This window comes from Periplaneta americana, chromosome 10 (assembly GCF_040183065.1).
Source record: "Periplaneta americana isolate PAMFEO1 chromosome 10, P.americana_PAMFEO1_priV1, whole genome shotgun sequence".
Classification (NCBI taxonomy): Eukaryota; Metazoa; Arthropoda; class Insecta; order Blattodea; family Blattidae; genus Periplaneta; species Periplaneta americana.
Genome location: NC_091126.1, coordinates 69727248 through 69745579, shown reverse-complemented (window position 1 = coordinate 69745579; position 18332 = coordinate 69727248). Strand labels below are relative to the sequence as shown.

Sequence of the window (18332 nt, the reverse complement as noted above, 5' to 3'; positions counted from 1 at the left end):
ATACCGGGGAAAATTGAACGCCGCGCTTGCCGCCATGTTGTTGGAGAGCAGACGCATAATAGCAGTACGTAAATTACGCAATTTAATGCTGTGATGATCTAAAATTAACAGATTATGGCCATTTTCTTCTTTCTTTCAACGTAAAATTATGGCGAAATAAACATATTAAAAGTTTCATTGATATGCGTCAGAGCATTAAAGAGGTCCACACCTGTGGAGTAACGGTCAGCGCGTCTGGCCGCGAAACCAGGTGGCCCGGGTTCGAATCCCGGTCGGGGCAAGTTAACTGGTTGAGGTTTTTTCCGGGGTTTTCCCTCAACCAAATACGAGCAAATGCTGGGTAACTTTCGGTGCTGGACCCCGGACTCATTTCACCGGCATTATCACCTTCATTTCATTCAGACGCTAAATAACCTAGATGTTGATACAGCGTCGTAAAATAACCCAATAAAATAAAATAAAAAGCATTAAAGAAAAGAAAATATGTACTAAGCAATTTATAGAAAACATGCTCATACATCCATAAATACGCCTACACAATATACATTATAGAATGTATCATTTTACGATAATCAGCATATTGTTAGGTTTCAGAGAATCTAAAATTATATTAACATACATTATTCTTAGATCACAAGACAAATATATGCAACTTGATTACACAAGTTCTTATTTATTTCACTTAAGAATTTGATTATAATATGTGATAATCAGTATAGACCTGTTATTAAGTTTTAGAGAATCGAAAATTATACTGTATTACCGGTACTTCTAGACCACAGGACATAAGTAATCTGGCAAAATAAAATGCGAAAAGGTAGCCAAATTACATTGAATTCATTCTTCCATTAACAAAGGGAATCCTATCAATTATAAAAAGCACCAATACCTAATACATTGCAAACAATAAGTAACGTGAAGACCTAAAAACTAAACATAATTACTTTATGCAAAATAAAAAAGAAGACATATTTTTATGTGTGGATTTCTTTACATATTCTATTGTTATTTTAAATAAGTAAAATAGATATATCATTGCTTGCGGAGTGACGGTACATAATCTTTATGCACATATGTAATATCAATAAGATGCTATTCCTTGCTTTTTTAAATATGTCCGGCAAAATGTAAAAGAGTTATTTATAGGTGAACCCTGAATCATAAGTTCACAAAGAAGGCTTAGCTATTATAGCTACGATGTTATCCATCCATCCATCCATCCATCTAGCTAGCTACCTACCTACCTACCTACCTATCTATCCATTCATTCATTCATTTATTTATTTATCTGTACAATTATTTATCCATATATGGATTGTGAATGAAAATTTATTATCTTGCAGATAAATTAATTTACATAATAAAAACAAAAGTTATCTTTCCACTAATGTGTTTAACATCTGATGTGTAAGTTTAAATAATTCACTCATTGGGAGTTCTCTCCAGTCTGATATCCCTATACTAAAAATTAATTATTCCTTATTGTCGTGAACTACTGACTGATTTTTAATGACATTGATATTGTAACAACAGAGTTAATATTATATCGTACATTTTGCAAATGGCTTGGAAAATTAAACAGGGATGGTATATCATCTTTCAAAATTATATTTCCATTACTTTCTCAAAAATCTGTACCTTTAAAATGAGGCGATCACAATTTTACATAATGTGAAGACACAAATTTGTCTCTTAGTATAACACACACACACACACACACACACACACACACACACACACACACACACACATATATATATATATATATATATATATATATTACAGTTTCAATGTAACCTTCAGAATTCAATTTTATTATTTTAAAGCGTTTTACTTACTTGTGAAAATAAATTCCTCACCCTCTAAGTCACGTGTTATTGCACTTACACACCATACAGGTAATCACCATTTTTCACTATTTACAAAGCACATCACTTCAGATCAACTATAATAATATTTACAAAATCAAAATTCATACTATAATCACATCAATTTACATTAATTTTACACTGTTCACTAAAAACACCCGAGAGAAAAACAAAGGACAAGTATGACACTATTGTGTTTAGCGCTCTGTTTCTACCAGTAACATGGCGGCGTAAACATGCGCAGACTGGTTTCAATTTTGGACAGCACACTAGCGCTCTGTGTGAGTCTAGTATACTATATAACGTCTTTGATTGGAACTCAATTTATTTTTATTTTCATTTTTTTTTCGATATGTATGACTCGACTAGAAATCAGGGATGTAAATGCATTTGTACCTTAACATGGTGACGGAATAGTACAAAAATACAGTCATATTTATATTATGTTCCAAAGAAATAAAGTGATACGCCCAAAGCAATTATAAAATTAATATAGGCTAACAGAATGCAAAAATAAAGAAACAGGTGATAAAAAAAAAGAATCCTGCATACTTATTTCCTCTGCAAAATATTAAAACAAACTCAATATGTGGTAACAGAAATGTGTCTCGCCTAATTTCTACCTGTATGCCTTACTTTAAATTAGCGGAAACGTTGACCTATGACGACCACGGGATTAACTAGGCTTGCTGAGTTCATTCAGTACTGTACGTCCAAGGGAAGTGAGGTACCGCTAGCGACAAGCAGGTCTCTGCTGTTACGATCATTTTTTGTTGTATTACAGACCTGCCAACCTTCCTGCATATTGCGCGAGTCATGGCCAATATTATACCACGATTTCCACTCTCCAGCACGACAATCTCGGTGATTTAGAGGATATTTCGTAACTTTCCTTTCTAATGTCTTTTCGCCAGATTACTGACATATTGTTGTTGTTCAGTGAATTGTCCGAAGACAGGTCTGAACATCAAAGTGATACCAACAAGGCACATATGAGGAAAATAAGGCGGGAGGTATTGGCTTAGGATGGCCTGTTTCTTTCCTCCTCTATTGTATATTTCGCCAACTAGCTACATATTACACTAATCAGACAATACAATATTTTTGTTCCTTTGACACATATCGGCAAGTGAGATGTACTGCCTCACAATAAATGAAGGCCTACATATCACTCAGTACCTCAAACAGAGGCATTATTATTATTATTATATTACTATTATTATTATTATTATTATTATTATTATTATTATTATTATTCCTGCCTAGGACTCGCGTTACGGAATGCGCGCTGGTTCGAGTCCTCATGGGGGAAGAAATTTTCTCATGAAATTTCGACCAGTGTATGGGACCGGTGCCCACCCAGCATCGTGATGCACTTCGGGAGCTACGATAGGTAGCGCAATCCGGTTGCGAAAGCCAGCTATAACGGCTGGGAGATCATCGTGCTAAACACACGATACCTCCATTCTGGTTGGATGATCGTCCACCTCTGCTTCGACATGTGAACGTGAGGCGAGCTGGCCGGTCTGGGCCCTTCAAGGGCCGTGGCGCCACAGATTATTTTTATTATTATTATTATTATTATTATTATTATTATTATTATTATTAACAAATTACTACTGAAAAAATGCTGGTAACTTTCGGCGCTGGACCCTGGACTCATTTCTCCGGCATTATCGCCTTCATATCATTCAGGCACTAGTTGATAACCAAAGCAGCTGATAAAGCGTCATAAAATAACCCACTAAAACAAATCTATTGAAGAGGATCTCCCATGTCCTGCATTTTAGCTCTTCTTTGTTGGTAAGTCTGTCCTGCGACTGTTAAGAAGGATTACTACTTCTTATGAACGGTAGCTTGCGAGAGAGGGGAGTGCAGGGGAATGTAGTGGGGATTGACGTTCGGATATCAGAGGGACAAGGAGGCTGAGTCTCTTGAGACGGGAAACGCATACCTCGGACTTAATGAAAACAGTTAACATTACCTATAATGTCACCTTTTAAAAATGCATCGTTTATGTATACAGTAGTTCTTTAGTAACCCTGCAGTGTGTATAGTCCTCAATCCAGCCGTGTGTTGTGTGCGAAGCATGGAGAACTTCTGCGTTCCATAAGTGTAAACAAAAAATGATCGAGACTCGCTGCTATAAATACAAACGTAAGCTTCGTAGGTACGATGGACGAGTTCATAATTCTGCAACAAAGAATATGTTCAATTCAATCGATATATAGTCATGAGTCAGAAAATAAGATGGATTAGCGTTCTTCGTTATTTAGCGAATGATTCAATTGTTTTTAATCGTTACCACTATAGTAAATAGTTATTCACAACATTCTTGATGTAATTTTGTGTTGACGTGCTTTTCTTTATAAACTCTATTTATCAATAATTCGTCAGTGCCTAACTCTGAAGATGACAATAATAGTAACGAAAATATTATTATTATTATTATTATTATTATTATTATTATTAGTAGTAGTAGTAGTAGTAGTAGTAGTAGTACATTATTATTATTATTATTATTATTATTAGTAGTAGTAGTAGTACATTATTATTATTATTATTATTATTATTATTATTATTATTATTATTATTATTATTATTATTATTATTGGAGCGACAAGCGATTGGGTCAACACTATTTTGGAGAAAGGAATATGGCGGGTTTTATCCCCTGTTATCCCCCGCGGTGGTTGATTGGTCAGATCTTCAGCCTGTCACGTAGGTGGTCCGGCTTCGGGTCCCGGTCACGCATTCTATATTTTTTACTTCAAATTTTAACGTAAATTTGAAACAAATAAATAATTGTGACCATAATTTTAAAGTACGAGACTCCTTCCTGTTAAGAGTCTAGAAATAACCAACGTTATACGGAGTTGTTCTTATATAACTGCAGATTTAGCAGCTTATTCCTTGGATAGAGTAGGCCTACAATAAAAATTCTTCTTCTTCCATCCCTTATCCTGTCAAGCGTCGGGGCAACCTCGGTCTATCCATCTCTGCCACACCTGTCTATTACTCCTCAATCTCTTCTTTTCTCAAACTGTCTTCTCAAGTTTCTGTCCAATTCTTTCAATTCTATCCTCCCATGTTTTACGTGGTCTTCTCCTTCCATATCTTACTTCCACTCGCATTTCAAAAACCTGTTCTGCTTTCCTTTCCTCTGCCATTCTTTTGGCATGGCCAGTCTAGTATATATAAGTCTAGTATATACAGTTACGAAGCTTGAGTTGTGAGGGCGCTAGGAACAATAGACTGTTCCGGTACTATTTCGCATTGTCTGTAATGAGGCGATATTAGCGATCCTATTGGTTAGCAACTATCTATGGATGCATATTTATTACTTATTGAGCTTCGTGACTGTATATACTAGACTGTGGCCATACCATTTCAATTAGCGTTCCTCCACTACTATGCTCATAGCTTTCCTCTGCCAACCTCTTCTCAGATTCTTTCATTTATGATTCTATCTCTTGTGCTTTTTCCTACTACTCTCCTTACAAATTTAATTTCCGTAGCAGAAATCTTACTCACGTTTTTGTCTTGTAATGCAAAGCTCTCTATACTATACAACGTAATCAGGATCATTATCGAGTTGTAAATCTGCATTTTTGTTTTGTTGCTGATTTCTGACTTCCCTATGATAATATTATTCATTTGGTAGTAGGCTGAAACTGTTTTCTTTGCTCTATTTAACATCTCTAGTTCAATTTTCCCATCACTACTTATTATAGTACCGAGATATTAAAAAATTTCTACTTTCTCTAGATGCATTCCATCACAGACCATATTAAATTCTTCTTCCTTTCTATCCTGCTTTGATAACCATATTACTTTACTTTTATCTATGTTCACTACCATTCCTTTCCTATTCAATTCTTCATTCCATTCCAATATTGGATACTGAAGTCTCTCTGGTGTATCCGTTATTAACATGATGGCATCTGCATATAACCGCAGTCTAGTATATAGTCACGAATCTCAATACGTAGTAAATATGCAAACATTAGATAGTTGCTCACCACTAGGATTGCTAATATCGCCTCATTAGAGGCAATGCAAAATAGTACCGTCACAGTCTATTGTTTCTAGCACCCTCAAAACACAAGCTTCGTGACTGTATATAGTAGACCGTAATATAACTGTGTTTGAAGATAAACAGGCCTCATTCTCCACATACCAACTTCGTTCTGTGGGTTCGTTGCTTACATTTTTTTGTTGTTTAGTCAAAAAATATATTGAAAAGCAATGGGCTGAGGCTATCCCCTTGTTTAATTTCTTTCTCTATTGAAAATTCTCCGGACATTTCGCCATTCATTCGAACTATTCCCAACAAAAATTCTTATATACCATATTAGCCCATTCAATAATTTTTCTTGGAGAAAAATAATTTTCCCCTAATTGAAGGGTACACGGGAAAAACGAACAATGTCACATTTCCATTAAGGGTGAGATAATGAGCTATTTCCGTAAATTACTGCAAAATTTATTGGTGTTTCTACTCGAAATGAAGAAAACGATGAGTGTATCCGTGGTTTTAATTCTCCTTTACCATTTTTGGTAAAAATAACACTAAAGTTTGTAGTAATACAGTGAATTAGATAACGACATCAGCCTTAAAGGAATTATGACATTGTTCGTTTTTCCCGTGTACCCTTCAATTGTTAACTCTGTTTTATTCGATAAGTACTATCAATATGATTCTGATTTTTACTCATGGCATTAGGGAAAGTAAGGAAGGACTTATCCCATTGAAATTTTTCAATGAAATGGACGATTCTCTTGCAAATTAAACAACAAATCAACACGTATTGTTATTACCTGTCATTAGGAAATCTGGTAACCATACTGCGGTCACCAATGGAACGGAAAACTGCTATTCAAATCGAATGCGTGTATCAGTACGTAAATAGGGGATGTGCTGTTGCCAAAGTAAGCAGATTTTCAGCCTAATTTTCTAATAAACCATGCTCTTAATTATAGAACTTCTCAGTTTTTCATTTATTCTAGTGTATTCTGTTGCCACCTAAATCTGCACAGTTATATAATGTGTCCCTAAATGATTACTGAAATTTCAAAGTTGTTTAATTTCTCTCATTTGCGAAATATAAAAACAGACCTTAAATGAGATTAAAGAGGAACTCTCCGAGTTTTCATACTGTACTTTATAAGTGTTCAATGTGAGCACCATTCGTCACACGGCACACATATAACCGATAGTCGAATTTGTTCCAAACGTTGCTCAGCATATCAGGAGTGACAGAATCAACAGCTGCAAAAATCATTCTTCTCAAATCTGTCAGGACGACAGGTAGAGTTGGCACGTACACACGGTCCATCACGTACCCCCACAGAAAGAAATCACATGTGTGACATCGGGAGACCATGAAGGCCATCGGGAGAAAACTATGTCATTCGGACCGACACGTCCTACCCATCGTTGGGGAACAACATCGTTCAACCAATCCCGATTATTATGAAGATAATGAGGAACACCGTCTTGAGGTTCGAACTCATTCAGCAGAGGAAAAATATAATTCTGCAGCATCAAAGTATGAAATGCCTGACACTGGTTTTTCGTTGAAAAAGAACGGCCTGTAGACTTTTCGTTGGGATATGACACAGAAGACATAGACCTTTGGGATTCCCTCACATGTTGCACTGTTGCACGTGGATTCTCCGTCCTCTAGATACGCATATTACGTCTGTTCACTTTGTCACTGAAATGAAAACTTGCTTCATCGCTAAACACAAACCGACTCGGAAAGCTCGTTATACAGTAACGACGGAATCGAACTTCGCAAACTACAACACACAAAATGATTTATGCATGGGAGTCACCATTTTATAAATTTAACGCTGTGACGCAATAAAGACTAGAAACAAAACGTTGCGCTCTGGATATGAAACATTCACAGTTCTTCTTTCACTACACGAAAGAAACATACATCCACTTTCGTCTGTAAAGCTATGACAACCACCTAAATCTCCGATAATCATTTAGGGACACGGAGTATAACTTCCACTCAGTAATGGGTTAGGATACGGTGGGGTTTGCGCGTCTTGAAACGGTCTCCATAGTAACCGTTTAATGCAACCTAACAAAAGCAACCAGTTGGCATGGGGAAGGCATAGTTGTCACTTTTCATTGTGAGCATGTCATAGCGCAGAATACAAGTTCGAGATTTTGGAGGTAGTACATGCCTTCAGCATCCTTCATGATGAAAATTTTACTTTAAGCATACGTCTGTCAGCTATTTCTCATTTGAAATATTTGTCTCACTTTATTTATATTTGTTGTAGGCCCTATAAAAGTCGATGTATCTACAATGATGCACATTACATTTAATAATATTGAAAAAAAAATAATCTGTACGTTTTGAAACCAAACACGCACAGTTATGACCGACAGCGGATTTTCGGTCCATACACAGCGAAAAACGTCACTTGACTTGGCTTACGCAGCACAATGTGTAATTTAGAGAATCGCTCAATTTTCATAAAATAATTTGGTATGTACCTTCAATTACTGAAGTGAATAAGTTTTCAATAATGAAAATATGACTGCAATAGATAATATCCCAAAGCATTGAGTTCGAACGTTACATGAATTGAGAAATGGACCCTGCTCTATAAAGTCATTGCATAAGCTGGTGATTTTTTTAATGGAGCAGTTACAAATGAAGAGTGGTCAGGTAGACAGAAGTGAGTGTAGTTCTAGTTTTACAAGAAATCTATAAAGTTCATGAAAATTCTGCATAATTATAATGTTTGTAGTGATAATGAATTTGCAAACCATTTGCAGATGAGTTACTAAACATTATGGGGATTTCTGAAAATACAGCTTCGGCTCAGCCTTTAAAAAATGAAAAAGCGTTTTGAACTCAAAGAACAAGATAAGCAGATTCATGTAACTTTCGCTTTCAAAATATTAGCACTGAAAGAAGAAAAATCATTGTAAAAATTATTTCTCCCTGTATTTTTAACCAAAACAGTTTGTACAACCGTCATACTCGTAGTTAACATAGCAACGGAATGCACATAGAAAATAAACCCACTCCCTCCAAAGCATAATGGAATCTATATGGAACCAAATGTTAATAGGCCTATGTGCAGAAGATACAGCGTTTCCAAACTGTGAACTTTCTTTAGAATAACATTCTACTTAGGAAAAGAGAAAGATGTAATTGAAGCGGTCAGTGGAATAAGAGCCGAAGTCCAAGTTTTGCCGAAAATGGTTTTTTGAGTGCAATTTACTCTTAAAGGCAAGGCGCACATTACGCACTATTAAAATGACCGATATCCATGCCCGTTACCACATTACAGCGGCTTAAAAATTTCAATCTATGGAACAAGGTCCGATGTCAGGGACATTATTGTATTGGTCGAGTTACTAGTATGATTCGGAGCGTCTCATAGAGCCACTGCAGGTGGAAAAAGTGGAGATTCTAAGTGAATGGATTGGACTTGTTAAACGTCACTTTCAAGTTGTTGAAATGACGCACACTGATTTGAAAGACTTTGATGGGTATTTCACACAGTTTTTCAAGAAAAGCCCATCTCTCAAATGGTGACGTGTTTCAGGTATCAAAATACAAGATTTTTCAATACCATCATTTGCACAAACATCAGACAGAGGTCAGTAAATTAATGAGCGGAATGGTCATGAGCAGCTTCCGTCTCCTTAAGAATAACGTGACTCCCAACCTCAATGTACCACAGCTGTGTCACGGGCAGTTACCCACTAAAAGTGAAAATGTACGCGACGTTATCTAAACTACTGAAATATCTATCTGAGAATACACAACAGTACTTGCAGAGTATTAAGGATGAGGAAGGTAGTAGAACTCAGAATGATGGCAATGACTAAGGACAGAAGGCAGTGTCTCAATACATTGAAATATTATTTTATTATAAGTATTATTATTAATCACGTGGGTGTCATATTCTGTTTTTTTCTAGACAATTAGCTTAAGTGATGTGTATCCTGAAAATACAATTTATTCAATAAACAAAATTCACTACTTCAGATTATAGTGCTTGTCTTTTACATTTTATAATAAAACAATGTAATAAAGGACCGAAGCCCATCACTTATCTTCCTATTTGTTAAATTCACACATGAGTGTTCATTATCAGTCAGAGTGCTGCACTATGACCTACAACTGTGCAAATTTTTGTTTGTTCTAATGATTTAGGTGATGTGATGTTTTTTTCGTCTCCTGAAAAATTTACTTCTCTGGACTTCGGTCCTTATTCCACTTACCGATTCGTATGTTCTTCCTGCCGCAAGAATTACACAAACAAGTTACACTAAAATATATTAAGGGTACAGAACCATAGTGGGCCAAGCGCCATTTAGTAAAACCGTAGAAAACAAGGGTTAAATGAAGTCATTACCATAATTCAATGTAAACATATACAAAGCAAAATAAAGAATACACGTTAAAACTAAATGATATGTCAATCGTCTTTAAACTATGGTATTCACTTAACTTTAACCCTTGCTTCTCCGTCTTTAATAAATGGCGCTTGGCCCACTATGTCTCTGAACCCTTCATATATCAAACAGGAATTATCTAAATATCGTGTACTAATTGGAAGTTATTTTTTCGTTACGTAATTACCCTCGTATTTAACATGGCCGTGAATTAAATTATGTAGCTAAGCTTTATTTGTTACCTGTAATGTCTAAATAAAATATGCAAAGCTACCACCATATTCTAAAACAGTAAAGCAAGCTCCACATAAACACGTCTCCATTACCTCTAGCGTTTACTTGTTTTGTTACAAGGGGAAGAAGAAACCAATACTCATGGTGGTAAAATGAATGTAAAAAGATATCCGGAAGATAGAAAGAGAAAAGGAGCGGTTCGGAGGGAAAGTAGCAAATATCTCATCCATTATTCAGGGTAGAAGCTGCGTCCTTATCAAGACTATTAGAACACAGTTTTCAATCCCAACACAGTAAAACATTGAATATTCTGATGAATTGGATGTAGGGCTAAGTAGATATTCTCTAAAATGGTTTTACAAAGACCTGAGGCTAAAAGCCATTTAGTTTACGAAGATTTTATTCCAAGAGAGGGAAATAGGAAGGGCACGGTGCAATCAAAAGTAACTTACGTACTAAATTGTCTCACTTGATCTTCTTAGTTTTATCTGGTGTACGTCGCTCTAGTAAAGACTCTTTTCACCTTGGACCACTCAGTTTAATCGGAATTGTCCTGACAACTCAACGTGTAATTGCCTTTCTACAGGTTATATCCTACACGTATCAAATTCAGTATAATATTTTAGACAGTTGAAATAAAGCAAATAAATTTTACAACTTCAAGATGTCAACATAATTCAAAATATACTTAAAAGTCAAAGGTTTACAGTTTAAAGGCACATACACAATTTAAAGCTACGGAATTAACAACCATTTCTCTTCAAAACTTAGAAGTAGCCAAGACTAAAAGTAACTCGTCCACGATGCAACTTCAGGGAACCAGATAGTGATTAGGGGTCAAAAATTCGATTCTTTATTTTGTATTAAAAATACAAAACTAGTTCTTTAATACAATATAGACCCATATTGTGGGAGATATTTCTGCAGACAAGCCCTTTAAATAGCCTCTTTAAATTTGGCGGTGCATGTAATTCATACATCCTTCTCTTTAAATGCTATTTTCCGTAAGTTGACATTTTTCATACTTAAGTGCATTTTTCTCTGAAACTACAGAATAAATTTACATGAAATTTTTAGAGTGTTTTCTGCAGCCTGTATTCTATATAGTAGACCTATGGATTTAAAAATATCATACACATAACACGAGAAAAAAATATATATGCATTGAAAAATTGCAAAAGATATTAAACAAAATTCAATATTTTTTCTGTTTCACTAGGGGTGAAATATTTAACTAAATTTTGCTTTAGAATTTGCAATATACATTATTAGATAACTTAAAAAGATACAAGGTACATGAGTGAAGATTGTAGCAAGTAATGTGCACATGAAGAATGAGGTACACTTAGAAAAGTGAGAAAACAGGTTAGCAATTAGGACCTTTCTTTTGCACTTTGATACGAAACTAATTAGTTGTCGTTTATACCACTTAATTCAGAATGACTGATTGTATAAGTATGGAAATTTTTATTCCAATCTGAGCACTAAAAGCCTAGAAATATTGAACTAAACTTTTGTGCTGATTTTTTTTTAATCGCACAGCAACACTACTCAGTCTCCTTACGTTTTATTGGCTGTAACGTCGAGTTGAGTAAGAAATGTTGAGTTACTCATTGTAAATAAGCATGCAACTTGTAAAATTGTATGTGTCATTTGCATATCGCGAAATTTTAAAACTGTATGTAAATTAGAAAGTGGCATCATGCGCACAGTAAAGAGGACAGACTGCGCCATCTGAAAAAAATGCTTAAATTGTATTTTGTTTGCGAAATTTTACTTATCCCTTATCCATAATTTTATTTACTTAATTGCTTTTCACATTTTTAGATTTATAATCTGTATTCAATGGCACACATTGTATGTACACACTGCACGCAAAATATAACAAAATTAACCATGATTATTAGTGGAGAAAAATTCACTCCGGCGCCGGGGAGCGAACCCGGGTCCTTGGTTCTACGTAGCAAGTGCTCTAACCACTGAGCTATGCCGAAGTTCAGTCCACAGCACCGGATCGAATCTCTCTCCTCTAGTGTATTTCCCTTTGTGGCCTGACTCCAAGTTCGACATATATGTTGACATAATATATTAAGTCAACTGCCATTATACGAGGAGCGCACTCAATTGAGTAACTTGGTGGCCGGGATCCCACATTAATGTGCACTGTTGGGCGAAAAACCTACGTAAAGATTAATATTGTACAATGGCAGTTACTTAATATATTTATGTCAAGATAGGCCTATATGTCGAACTTGGATTGAGGCCACAAAGGGAAAAACACTAGAGGAAAGGGATTCGATCCGGTGCTGTGGATTGAACTTCGGCGTAGCTTAGTGGTTAGAGCACTTGGTACGTAGAGCAAAGGACTCGGTTCGATCCCCGGAGCCGGAGGAAATTTTTCTCCTGTAATAATCATTGTTATCATAACGTAAAGAAAAATTAGTCACGCATACGCAATAATTATTATTGAAATAAGAGAAAAGAAATATACACGAACATGCTGAAAGTATGTAAATTATTGAAAAGTGAACAAGTAATTCTAAAAAACGAAAAGAACTAAAATGGAGGTTGGGAACCTGTTCTCCTCGTTTTTATGTTACGTCTGCTACATTGTATTGTTGAGCATTTGCCTAGGCCAACTGATAAAGCACCAGCTACAAATGATGGACGAAGAACACAACCACTACATCGTTTTCAAAAAGTAATTAATTAAAGAAATATATTGCTCACCTTTTACGTTTACAATCTGAATGCGTTGAAATCCACTTCTTAAATGTTGAAACTTAGTAAGAGTTTCTTTGAAATTTCGTGTTACAAGTCGCAAATTTCTATTGAAAATTCGAACGCTGTCCATTTCCTTGAAATGTTAGAATGTGATCCATGATGATGAACAGACTATTTTCATATCAAGTGATGAGGAAGTACAAAGCGTAGCTTAGCCTGATGCTACGCTGTTCAGATACGTGGCATAATCGATGTCGCTGCCGCGCTCGTAAATACAGGCACTGTGACAATTAAGGCAAACGCCAGTAGGGTTCGTACAGTAATTGCCACAGATTCGGATACACATTTCTTATATTAGTGTACTCGCCGATAGAAAAATGCTCGTGTTACGATATGATAGACGAAAACGGCGGAGACTGAGACGACACTGGCGTAGACTGAGACGACAACGGCTGAAAATGAGACGACACAGGCGGAGACTGAGACAATGGCTGAGACTAAGACGACGGGGACGACAACGGAGGCGACAACGGCGGAGACTGAGACGACGGTGACGACAACGGCGCAGACTGAGACTACAGAGACGGGGATGATAATGGAGGAGACGGTATGATAAAGGCAAAGTTGACAGGACTGACTGTAGCGTGACAATTACATCGCGAATTATAATTATAACGACCATTGCGGCGACAATTGATGGCTATCTTTGAGAAAATTCTGACGGCTGTGATAACAAAAAAATTATGATAATGACTAAGATAACGATTACATATACAATGACAATAATTATGACAATTATGATGAACAATACTGTTACATAATATAATGATTTTGGGTGCCAGTGGGACTAAAGCCGGATGGTTTGATTACGTGGATGGGTTTTTTCCGAGGTTTTCCCGAACCAAAAGGCAAATGCCGAGAAATCTTTTGGCGAATCCTCGGACCTCACCTCATCTCACTACATCTCGCCAAAATATTGTAAAAAATTGCAGAAAATTGTAGAAATTGTAGAAAATTACTAAATTGTAAAAGTTTTAAAATTGTAAAATATTGTAAAAATTTGTAAAAATTGTAATTGTAATATTGTAAAATTCTGACTTATTCCACATCTTAAAGCTCCATTGCTCATGTAAGATCTATGGAATATAATAAATGAATGAATGAATTGAATGAATACATATTTGTGATCGTACTCAGTAGTTCTTCTAGAAAATGTGAGGAATACAAGCGCAATGATACCTGATATCGGTTCATGAAAATCCCAGCTCTAATATTAACCAATACATGCTTCTTTGCAAGTATAAATGTATAACTATCTGGTATAAAAAATATTACTGCTACTGTCACGTGTGAGTAAACAACGTTCTTAATCAAGCTTAAAGATGACATCCCAAACTTATTCCTTTAAATTAATTTTATAGCACTGAGTTCCTAATATTTCTAACTGCAAACCGTCTCCGGTCACACGATTGTGCAACTTGTTTCGAAGTTATGCAAACTGCTTATGACGCAAAGTTTCCATTACAGACTTTCACATAAATAGGACTGTTGGCTCAACTTTTAAATTAATAATCATGTAGCTTGGTGCCTATTTTAGTGTGCATTTGCTCTTCTATACTTTCAGAGTAATTGAAGTTTGGAAACTTAACTCAAATGCCCCTGTTTCTCTAATTAAAAAAGACAAACCTTTCAAATAAAAGTTTTCAAATGTTGTCTCATGATCCACTGTCACACTACATTACACTTTAAAGCAATGAAACCGTTGAAGTATTTACTATTTTATTCCTATTTTTTCCATTTCCTTCAATAAAACAAACTTTCTTAATTGTGTCGTATAAAAGAATATACCGGTACTTCAAATCTTATTCAAAGGCGTTACCAAGGAATTCAGGAGATCCATAACAACATTGAATTTAAATTCAATATAAATTATTCAATTTATATATTTAAAGATAAATATCTTCATCCTCCCCTCTGGCTTCGGCGATAATGCTTACGACATTAAGTCTGTAGAAAATGTTTATAATTCTTGCGCGGTACAAATTTATTTTCACATGCTTAGCGCCTCAGCAACCACATGAATGAACTTTAACTCTTGATTGGTCCCTGATATTACTTGCTGGCCAACCTCCATTTAAGTTACATATCCAGAGATTCCAGCTAATTTCACTTAGGCCTGCACATATATGGAGGGTTCAGAGCCATAGTGGGCCAAGCACCATTTATTAAAAACGGAGACAGTAAGGGTTAAAGTGAATAACATAGTTTAATGAAGATTGACATATCATTTAGTTTTAATATATATACCTTATGTTACTTGCTGTATGTTCCCATTGAATTATGGTAATAACTTCATTTTAATCCTTGTTTTCTACGGTTTTAGTAAATGGCGCTTGGCCCACTATGGTCCTGAACCATTAATATGTAGGAAGCATAATAAAATTGAAGTGTTTTTTTTAAAGAGCCATAGTTCAAGAAATGCAAATTTCAGGTATGAAGCATGTAGTGAGCGTATTGTAGTGGCCGTTTACGGAATTATTTGTTAGAAGAGACAACACCTTAGTCCTAAGATATAGGAGTCAAAATTGTCAGTGATTTTCATAAAACAACCATACTTAAAAGACGTTGTTTATGAAAACAGTCAATGTCCAACCAGGACGAAGGTAGCATTTACAAATGAAGAGTCCACTGCAAGAATGATGGATGTCACTTTCTTGTCGAAAATGAATCAAGACTGTCAATGCATAGCTTAAGACATTTAGAATGTAGATAGAGAGTAATATAGCATTAACACTGATAGTCATTGTCCAGTAATGATCGGAAAATCACAGTTAACCTTTGAGCGCTAAGCATTTCAAACTTTCAATTGCTTCTCCTGAAAAATATATTCCAAATGACATCCAACATTCTTGCAGTGGTTTCTTCAAATATGCCATTCTTGTCATCTTGAAACATTCATTCATACAATTTTAAACCGTAGTAGATTGGCAGTACTGCTTTTTATGTACGCGGCAAAAGCCACCTCAGAGAAAAATACTTTAGCATGTGAATTGTTGTATTAGGTGCAGAAGTAACCATCTGGAAGAAACGTAAGCAACTAAAGGAGAAATAACAGGATATAGTAAATAAAAAGAAGATTAAAGGAGAGGTACACTTCAGCCACAACGGAATGTTCTTTCTTAAAACAACCATTGTTCTCAGTTACCTATATTTACACATGAATCGAGGATTGCAGAAACAGCACATGTCATGAAAACTAAATTTGTCAGTAGAAAAAAAACCGGTATTACTTATGGTAGACCACGTCACTGGTTATAGTACTGACTTCTTCAGACAGAACCCTAATAGATGTGTCGCTTTATACTAAATTTGTTGGAATCTAATGGATTGTTAATGAAATAAATCAATATATATTACCTTGCCATGTATTGTGGGTCCCTATCACCACGGCATGGCGCGTCCTCAGGTTGCGGATAGAGGAGACGGCCTCCAGATATGGAGGGTAGCTGCGAATATAATGAATAAGCAATCGTGGACAGCCGATAAGGGGTGGTCCTCCAGCTTGGGGGTTGGGCGAAGGGCTAACAACCCATCACCGTAAAAAAACAGCTTGTTACGAATCCCTACAATAAGCCTCGGAATAGGACTGATTCTCTGGCACGACCACAGCAATGTAGTATGTATGGGCGAATCCAGAAATGCATATAGAGTGTTAGTTGGGAGACCGGAGGGAAAAAGACCTTTGGGGAGGCCGAGACGTAGATGGGAGGATAATATTAAAATGGATTTGAGGGAGGTGGGATATGATGATAGAGACTGGATTAATCTTGCACAGGATAGGGACCGATGGCGGGTTTATGTGAGGGCGGCAATGAACCTTCGGATTCCTTAAAAGCCATTTGTAAGTAAGTAATGTAAGTAAGTATATTACCTTGACATGTGTTGTTTCTGCAAGCAATCAAATTTGTGGTATAATAATTTCAGTTCAACAAAATTTGTTATATTAGGGATATAATATATGAATAGGCCTATTGTGTATTTAATACATAAGTTCAGCATATAAATGAACTTATTTTTCCACAATAGGCCACTGAAGAATATTATTGTTAAATTCTTGATATTCATGTGGTACGTAACGCATTAGTTCGCGTATATCGTCAAGCTTCTCTCTTTGAATTGGCACGATTTTGTCTTGATATGCCAATGAAGAAGGTAAATATGGTATTCTGCTTTGTACTTACAAACAAACATTCTCATGGGTGTAGATAGAAAAAATAATCTTTTTTCTTCCATTATTTTAATAATGTCAAAAGAAGTACTTACACAAATTTTGGCCACTCCAGCGCAATTACGAAGGCCGTAAAAATAAGTTTCCATGGGGCCGTTTAGGGAAAGAGAACAGAATTTCACGGAAAGTTTTATTGGAAAATATATAGCAATTGTTGAGTTATTTTCCAACGTATTCATCACCAGAATTGAGATATTTGCCATTCAGTGGGATCAATTTTTGTATCTTTGTGTCTTAGATGTCTGCCGTCTGGAATCGGAACCGATGTATCAGCACATGTCTTTGACACGAGTTGTTTTGTGCGCGCTTCCAGGATTTCACAGGTCTCCAAATGTGAGACGGCTATACTGACATATGTTGTTTCTGCATGGAATGATAGCCCTATATCAACAGTTCATGAAATTCGAATAAACTCATATCGCCTCAAACAGTGACATGTGCTGTTTCTGTAATCCCTGGTTCACATGTATTTCTATGAGGAAATTTAAGTTGTAAATGTATACTTAAGTTTTGCCAAGTTTATACAACACCTTAAGAAATGGCATGACGAATTTCATACTTGAAGCGCCAACAACACCAATGTCAGAAAGGTTTTTGTTTCTCCTGAATATTTCTACTTTTGTACTATGGTTCTTTGTCAAAAAAAAAAAACTTAAATTAAATATTTTGTCCAGCTTTAGGTGGAGTAAACAATTGTGAAGCACATGAAATGTGAAGATTTCAGGCGCCCATTAACACGGTTATTTTCATTGCAATTCCGTCCAAGGGACTAACCAGC

The 18332-nt window shown here is 35.8% G+C and overlaps 1 protein-coding gene across 1 annotated transcript in view; it reads right to left on the bottom strand.

Annotated features, from left to right (window-relative positions):
• LOC138707727 (uncharacterized) overlaps positions 1-18332 on the bottom strand; it is a 357450-nt gene that overhangs the window by 158864 nt on the left and 180254 nt on the right. The window lies entirely within an intron of this gene.